We start from the raw sequence: 7,441 nt of genomic DNA on the forward strand, positions 1-7,441 counted from the left end.
TCCATCTGCGTGATGGTGTAGTTGTTGTCAAGGTTTTGACCCCCGTAGATTTTTTCTTTTCTTTTCAGGAAGGGGGAGCGGGGGAGTCAGGGATATGCGAAAGACAATGACTTACCATCAGTCCGGAACCCCATAAAAACTGGAACTTTTTCAGTTGGATGACTCACGAGTGTTGAAAAAAAGTACTTGTCATTACGTTTACGAAATAAAAGGAGGGCGGATAAAGCCTCCAAGGTATGAATCCGCTTGCGATGCGCCACCACGTTCACTTCAATTCAGAATCGTTTGAGGTTCACGAATGCGTATCAAGACTATTTAGTGACTTACGAGGGTCAGTCGCTGATCATATCAGTGCTTTTGTCCTCCCACACAAATGTGGTACTGATCCCAGCGAGATGAAAGGCTTGGTTGGCACTAGGGCGGCTTCGAACCATCAGTCTTCCGGCCATAGCGGTTCTCTTACCAATTGCGCTACGCCCGCTTGCGAGATATTGCCAGAAAATAGATATTTTCGTTGGGACGTTGATAAGTATCAAATATACTGTAAATGAATTGCAGATATTACTCGGGTGAATTCTGCTTACCAATTATTTACTATCTACATCAGTAGCTTACTCTCTAATATACATACAATATGTTTCGAACGGTTGCATAAAGTTTGTGAACCATTTTAATACATAGGGTTGAAATGTATTGCGTGGTTAAATTCCGATATTTTTGTTTACTTCCCTTGTAGGCACCGAAATGGTTAAAGTGTCTTGTATCATTGTATTGCCGAGTATCGTTCAGATATGTCGATTTGTGTTTCAGGGAATTTTTTTCCCAAATGGATAACGCAAAAAGTGCATTTGTGGTATGTTGTACTATACGAATTATTCGTTGCGTCTGCACAAAAAAACATCTCGGAAGTTTATTTGGATCGTGTCCCTGCGCTCTTGATAGTTAAAAAAATGGTTTGGGAAATTTCAAAATGGAGACCTCACTTTGAAAGATCAACCCCGCTTGGAACGGGCCACTGACATTGACATGACCGTATTGTGAGTATCTTAGTAAAAGAAAACCCAAGAATTAGCACTGAGGAGATTGTTGTGAGGTCGGAAGTTGTAAAAAACAATGGAGGCTTATCCTTGACTAATAAAACTGTATTCATTTTTGTATCGGAATTATATAACCATTTAAAATAATACATGTGTATTTGTTCTTTTCTTCATCGGCTGCATCTCTTAAAAAGATGTGAAATTTTCTCGTTGCAATCAGATTTTATTTGTATTATCATCCACACATACTTCTTAGTGACGTTTTTTATACGTCGATGTCGTTAGCCATGCATTTCTGTGTGAAAAATGAGAAAACTACAATTTAAGGTAGGGTTTTCATCTACAGCACGAGTCATCAGGTCCCTTACAAAGACTTTTGTGACTCATAGCTGAGGTACGTGATGGTCTACGGCGTTATCAGATCCAACAAATGAGGTAATCACCAGCTGATGTGTTGTTTTTTGAGTTTACCTATCGTTTGGATGGTTTTTGTAGGTTGATAAGGCGCTTAAGAGGCCAACTCGTTGATATCCCTGATTTCCAGGCTCTAACGAGGGTGATAACGCTGAAACGTTAGCTGTGAATAAAGAAAGATCAATAGCAATCTTGCACACAGTTCAAGAAAATCAGTAAAAAGTTCAAATGATTAATAATAATGTATCAATTAGAATTAAATAATCAGTTAACAATAATACAATATATAAATAAAAACAAAGATAAAAAATAAATAAATAATAAGAAAACAAATAAAATATAAAGATAAAAAAGTCACTGGCGTATCAATCCACTTGGGATGCGCTGGATTTTCTTATTTACTTATTTACTTATTTATTTATTTACTTATTTACATTTTTCGGAATTGGAACTGGAATTCGTAATAGTTGAGGTTTTGGAACGCGTATTGGCTTATACAATGACTTGCGGAGGCCAGCCGATTTGTCTTTATTTATCAATTATATTTTATTATTATAGAATAATAAAATATGATAAATAAATAAAGACAAATCAACAGCCCGCAGTTATCAACAGGAATCGTCCAGAGTTACCGTGACCATTGTTGTATCCCATTTTTTGCCCCTACTAATCATTTCAAGTAAAAATGCAGGTAGGACCTAGTAAAATAAGTCTTGTGACTTTCTGTAAGAAGATTTCGTCTTTCGTTTCAAATCCGCACATCCAGAAAAGTGAAATTTGCGCAAAATGTGTAACTGTATTGAGAATTGAACTTCAAGCACACACCTCTTGGTACGTAGACTGCATTTATTTGACCGGAAGCAATTTTGAATCCATACTCCAGAAGTATTTCCGGTTTGAGAAAATTTCTTTCATTTAGCGAACGATGATTTTTTCAGTGAAAGTAAGAAAATAAATGAACCATTACTGCTAGAATTTGCTTAAGAAGATGCTCGACCGTCAACTCTACGAAAAGAGATCAGAAATGAAATAAAATAAAGAAAATAAACACAAGTGATGATTCAGGACAAAAAAAATGACTGGTGATACCAATGGTAGATTTTAACTAGAACATATGTAACGAGCATCATATATGTTGTTCGTCTATGATTTATCGCAGGTAGGGACCTCATTAAAATCTTAAAAAAATTCCAAGCATCCAGAAAGATTATTAACGGCGCAATTCTATGAATTCTATGAACCGGCAGTCCGCTTACATCGTGCCTTTATGTACGGCTATCAAAACGAAATGCATATAAGTAAAATATATAAAAATAAATATAATAATAGAATATAATATATAAAACAAAATATACATCGAAACGAAAGCTAGAATAAAGATCAATAACAATCTTGATTTTGCTGAAGAAAAGTAATACAAAAGTAATATAAGTAATATAAAGTATACCATCCAGAAAGAACTACTCTTGTGCACTTATAAGAACTGAAGCGTCGAAACTGAGCAGAGCGTGGCATCAATCCATATATATGAGACATCTCCTTGATGTTCGTTTTCCAGAAAGTTGTAGTAAGCGAAAAAAAAAGAAAAAAGGAGTTGTGGTCTTCATCTTTCTTTTATTTCACCGTTGGAATCATGCTGGAGCTCTTCAATGAATTTCTTTGCCAGGTTAGTAGAATGCTGGGTTTTGCTGTTTATCAGATACATTGGCTGTACACAGACTCCTTAGAGATACATAAAATGTGAATGTCCTTTCGAAAAACAAAAGGAAAAAGAAGAACACAAAGATAAAAAAGGAGGGAATAAATAAAGAAGAAAAAGAAGATAAAATTTGAAAAGGAGCAGCTCCAAGTCGGGAATTTCGGCAGGAAAAATTGCTGTGAAACGAAAAAAAAAAGTTATTCAAGACCGATTCGAACTCTGCATAACGCGCAAGTTTCGAAAAAAGGAAAAAACTAAATAAACATACATTATGGTAATGACCTAAAGAGTAATATTACTAACTGTCTCCTCTTACTGAAAGGAAATAGGACCGTCGTTTTAATTTTTGATGCCGAACAGCACATAGATGAAGTTAAAAAATGTGATGTTCGAGAATTTTCCTCTCATTTTCTCTGTTTCTCCTTAAGGTTGAGGTTGCTTGTGGCCAAGGATAGTGTTTTTGGGCTGGTTCCATTCATTGAACTGCTCTTGACCGATCACAGCACTCGCTGTCAATGTGGTCTTTAACAATAATCAATAATAATCGATATAAACGATAAAAGGATAAAGTGTCTGACGTTAATCAATCCGCTTAGGATGCGGCACCACGTTCACTTCAATTCAGAATCGTTTGGGATTTACGAAGGTGTGTGAAGGATGTAGCAAGCCAGTGTTTTTGTCGACCTCGGACCGATGAAAGGATTGGTTGGCACTAGGGCGGAACCGAACCTCCGATCGATTATGTTGCAGGCACAGCGGAACCGCGGGCTGCGCTACACCACTCACAATAATCGGTTTAAAGATATACTACAGTAATCATCGATATGTAATAATAATAAATAATAACAAATAAATAAATACAAATAATCTATAAGTAAGTAAATATAAATAATAAATAAATAAATAATAATCTTTAATGAAATTATCATATCATAAAATAACAAATAATAATCTATAATAATAATACTAAATAATAAATAATAGCAATAATAATAAATCTATAATAATAATAATAATCGTCTTGTTTCAAAACTCATACGGAAGAAGAACCGTTTGGGACGGAAACCTACAATCGATGACGTGGCTAAATTACTGTAGAATGTCTTCACAAATTATTGTATTCATTGGTTTTGAGTACTGTAACAATTGTTCTCCGGTTTTTCTGCCTTATTTCCATCGGCCATCTTTCTTTATTCATCTCTCTGTCACTTTTTTTTTCTCTTTGCCATCATTTAATAGGTTGACCACCTACGGAACATTCGAATTGACAAGAACCTGTTCCGTATTGATCTTGGATTCTACGCAACAGATTTTTCGCTCGGCAATGTTTTCTCGTCGTCGGTGTAACTTCCGCTGGCCGTCTCGTTTTTCTTGAAGTCTTCTGTGGTCCTCGCCGCGTTTGACCTTGAGGAGATTATTTGTGTATTTGTGTGTAGCTAAGAGCATTTCATAGTGTGTAAGAGAATTTAATTTGTTGTTACTTCTTATTTATTTTATTTATTTATTTGTATTTATTTTATTTATTTTACTTTATTTACTTCTTCTTTACTCTTCTCTTTTTTCTACTTCTTCTCTTCTTTCTAAATATACATGAAAAAATCATCAAACACTAAATGAAAATGTTTCTTAATTAAAGTAATAATGATTCGAAAATTATTTTTGATTCAATGAAGATTTAATGATGATTTTTCATAATTTTAACTAATAGTAATAATCATTCAATAAAATGTTTAGTTTGTTCGAAACATGACCTATGCCTGAAAAAGGTCTTTAGAATGTTTAGGGAAACTTCTTCTTCTTTTAAACAGAAAAATTAATAAATTAAAGATCACATGTTATTATTTCATTGTTATTAATTACAAAATTATTATCTTCTTGTTTTCTCCAAGTCCTTTCTTATTTGGATTTTTTGCCATTTCGAGGTCTTTCATAGAGACGAGGTTCAGTCGAAAAGTCAGGCTAAAATGAAAATTTCAGGAAAACCGGTCATAAATGAAGTTCCACAAAACTTCGTTGGGACGAAAAAAAACATAAATGTTTATATTATGTTTCTTTTTTCAACAAAATCAAGCATCGGAGGTCTAAGGAGTGCTCAGAGATGTTTTTCTTATTTTTAAAATTGATTTTGATCGGGAAAAAACTAAGAGAAGATAGGATAAGATTTAAGCAGTTAGGATCACAGCAATTCCTTTTTTGTGAGCCGATTCTTACTCCTTAGGTGTTTCAGCAAAAGAAAAACATAGATCCCAATCCGAATTTTTGGATATTTTTTTGTCTTCGACCAGGAACGATAAATATTTACTTGAATTGGTAGTTATAATGTGAATAATTGGATCTCAAGCACAGTAAGAACAGTTGTTTTTTTTCTCGTTTTTTTTTTTCGCTGCTCATGTTTTCGCAAATGTGGGTGGTATTTGCGACTTGTCGGACGGGCAGCTGGAGGAGGAGGAGGATGAGTAGGGGAGAAGTTTTGCACCACATCAGCAGAGGAGAGACGACGACGGACCAGGTGAGCACCGCTGCTGTCTGGCTGTTACATTGCGAATTCGCCGGCCGGCCACTCTAATCAGCTGGAAATGTGCGATAAGCAAACGATTCGACGAAATAAAACTAAGAAGTAAATTCATTTGCAAATGTTCTTTTCAATCAGTTGAGCTGTGCATTTTGGGAAAAAAGTTTTGTCAGATTACATGAAGTTATCATTTCTAAATTGAATTCTCGTCCCATAACATCTCGCCCCGTATATTTTTGACGTTTTTCCCGGTTTTTCTTTACTTAGCTTCTACACTTTTCTGCACTTTTTCATTCCGCTTAACATTCTTTTCTCTTTATCTCTTGATATTACGATTTACTTAGCAATAACAGTTCTTTTTCATCATTTGCCAGAAAACAAAATGACGAAGTTCCCGCTTTTTTTAGCGTTTTTCCCTAATTTGATTGATTTTCCTCTATATAATTAGATGTGGACATCAACCGACTAGAAATAGTTTGTCTTCGTGAAGTGCAATTTCGATACTGTACAAAATTAGTGAAAATTTAGGCCTATATCAATTCAGAATCGGTAAAAAAAAGCCGAATCCTTGGAAATCATATTGTTCCACACAAGTGAAAGTATGAAAACGAGTGCTTGAACGAGTTTGATGTGAAAAATCACTTCTTCGCTAAATAGAAGCAGTTTATCTTCGTGAAGTGCATCTTTGGGATTGGATACCGTTTATCCTAAGAGAAAATCGATGAAACGCTCGAATCCCTTTCACTTTCCATTTTTTTTCGCCATATTCAATTTATCTAGTTTCTAGTTCGTCCTGAACTCTGAGAATTTCTCAAATAAGCACTTATTTCCTGAATTTTTCCAAAAATTCCCTTCAAAATCCTTTCACTTAAGATTTCAAACCACTTCGTTGTGATTCTTATGAGAAACTATTCCATGGATGTGTTTTTGTCGATTTATTTTTTTTTATTTCCAAATGTAAGGATATTAATTTGACAGGAAAAGAGAAAACCGCCAAATCGTAGGAGAATCGTCTAGCTGTGTGGCTTGAAATATTTGGCGGACCCTTCTGAGGCCGCGATAAATCCCTGCATTATAAGTGGTGTCCACCGGACTCCGGCGGAAAATTCCGGAAGAAATCCACAAAATCAAACGAATTTCGGTTTCAAATTTTATTTTACTTACTTTTTAATTTTCGAATTTTATTATTCAGTAGCAAAGTCTTTTGATGTAACAATTTATTTGTAATTATATTAGTTAACTAATTTAATCATTATAAAATAGTAATGACAATTAAACAGAAAATATAGAAGTGATCTGTAAGATCCACGAAAATTTGTTTTTTTTTTTGTGTAAACAATAGAATTTTTCATCTCACTCTTGAATTCTACCTGAACTCGTAGCCAGAGAACAGAGAGATCTATGGAAGTATCAAGTTGCAAGCGCTGAACCGTTTATCATAGATAGTTGACATTTGGTCAAAGATTTACATTAAATTACATAATTTAATAAAATTATGCGACTAATTAAATTTGCATTAATTTAATGCAAATTCTAAAAAGTAAATGATGAGGAAAGAGCAGATTCCGTGGATTTGATTTCGAGAATCCTACGTAGTTTTCGAAAGACTAACATCGCAAATCTAAAAGTTCTCTGAGTAGTTAAATAAAAAATGATTCAAACAGGTTAAATTTAAGTAACTTAAAGTAGATAAGTTAATGTAAATGAATAGTTCTTTCATAAAATTCGGGACTAAACCGTGCCTAACCGGGAAAACAAGTATTTTAATCAACTTGAAAT

Source organism: Necator americanus, chromosome IV, assembly GCF_031761385.1.
Source record: "Necator americanus strain Aroian chromosome IV, whole genome shotgun sequence".
NCBI classification, from domain to species: Eukaryota; Metazoa; Nematoda; class Chromadorea; order Rhabditida; family Ancylostomatidae; genus Necator; species Necator americanus.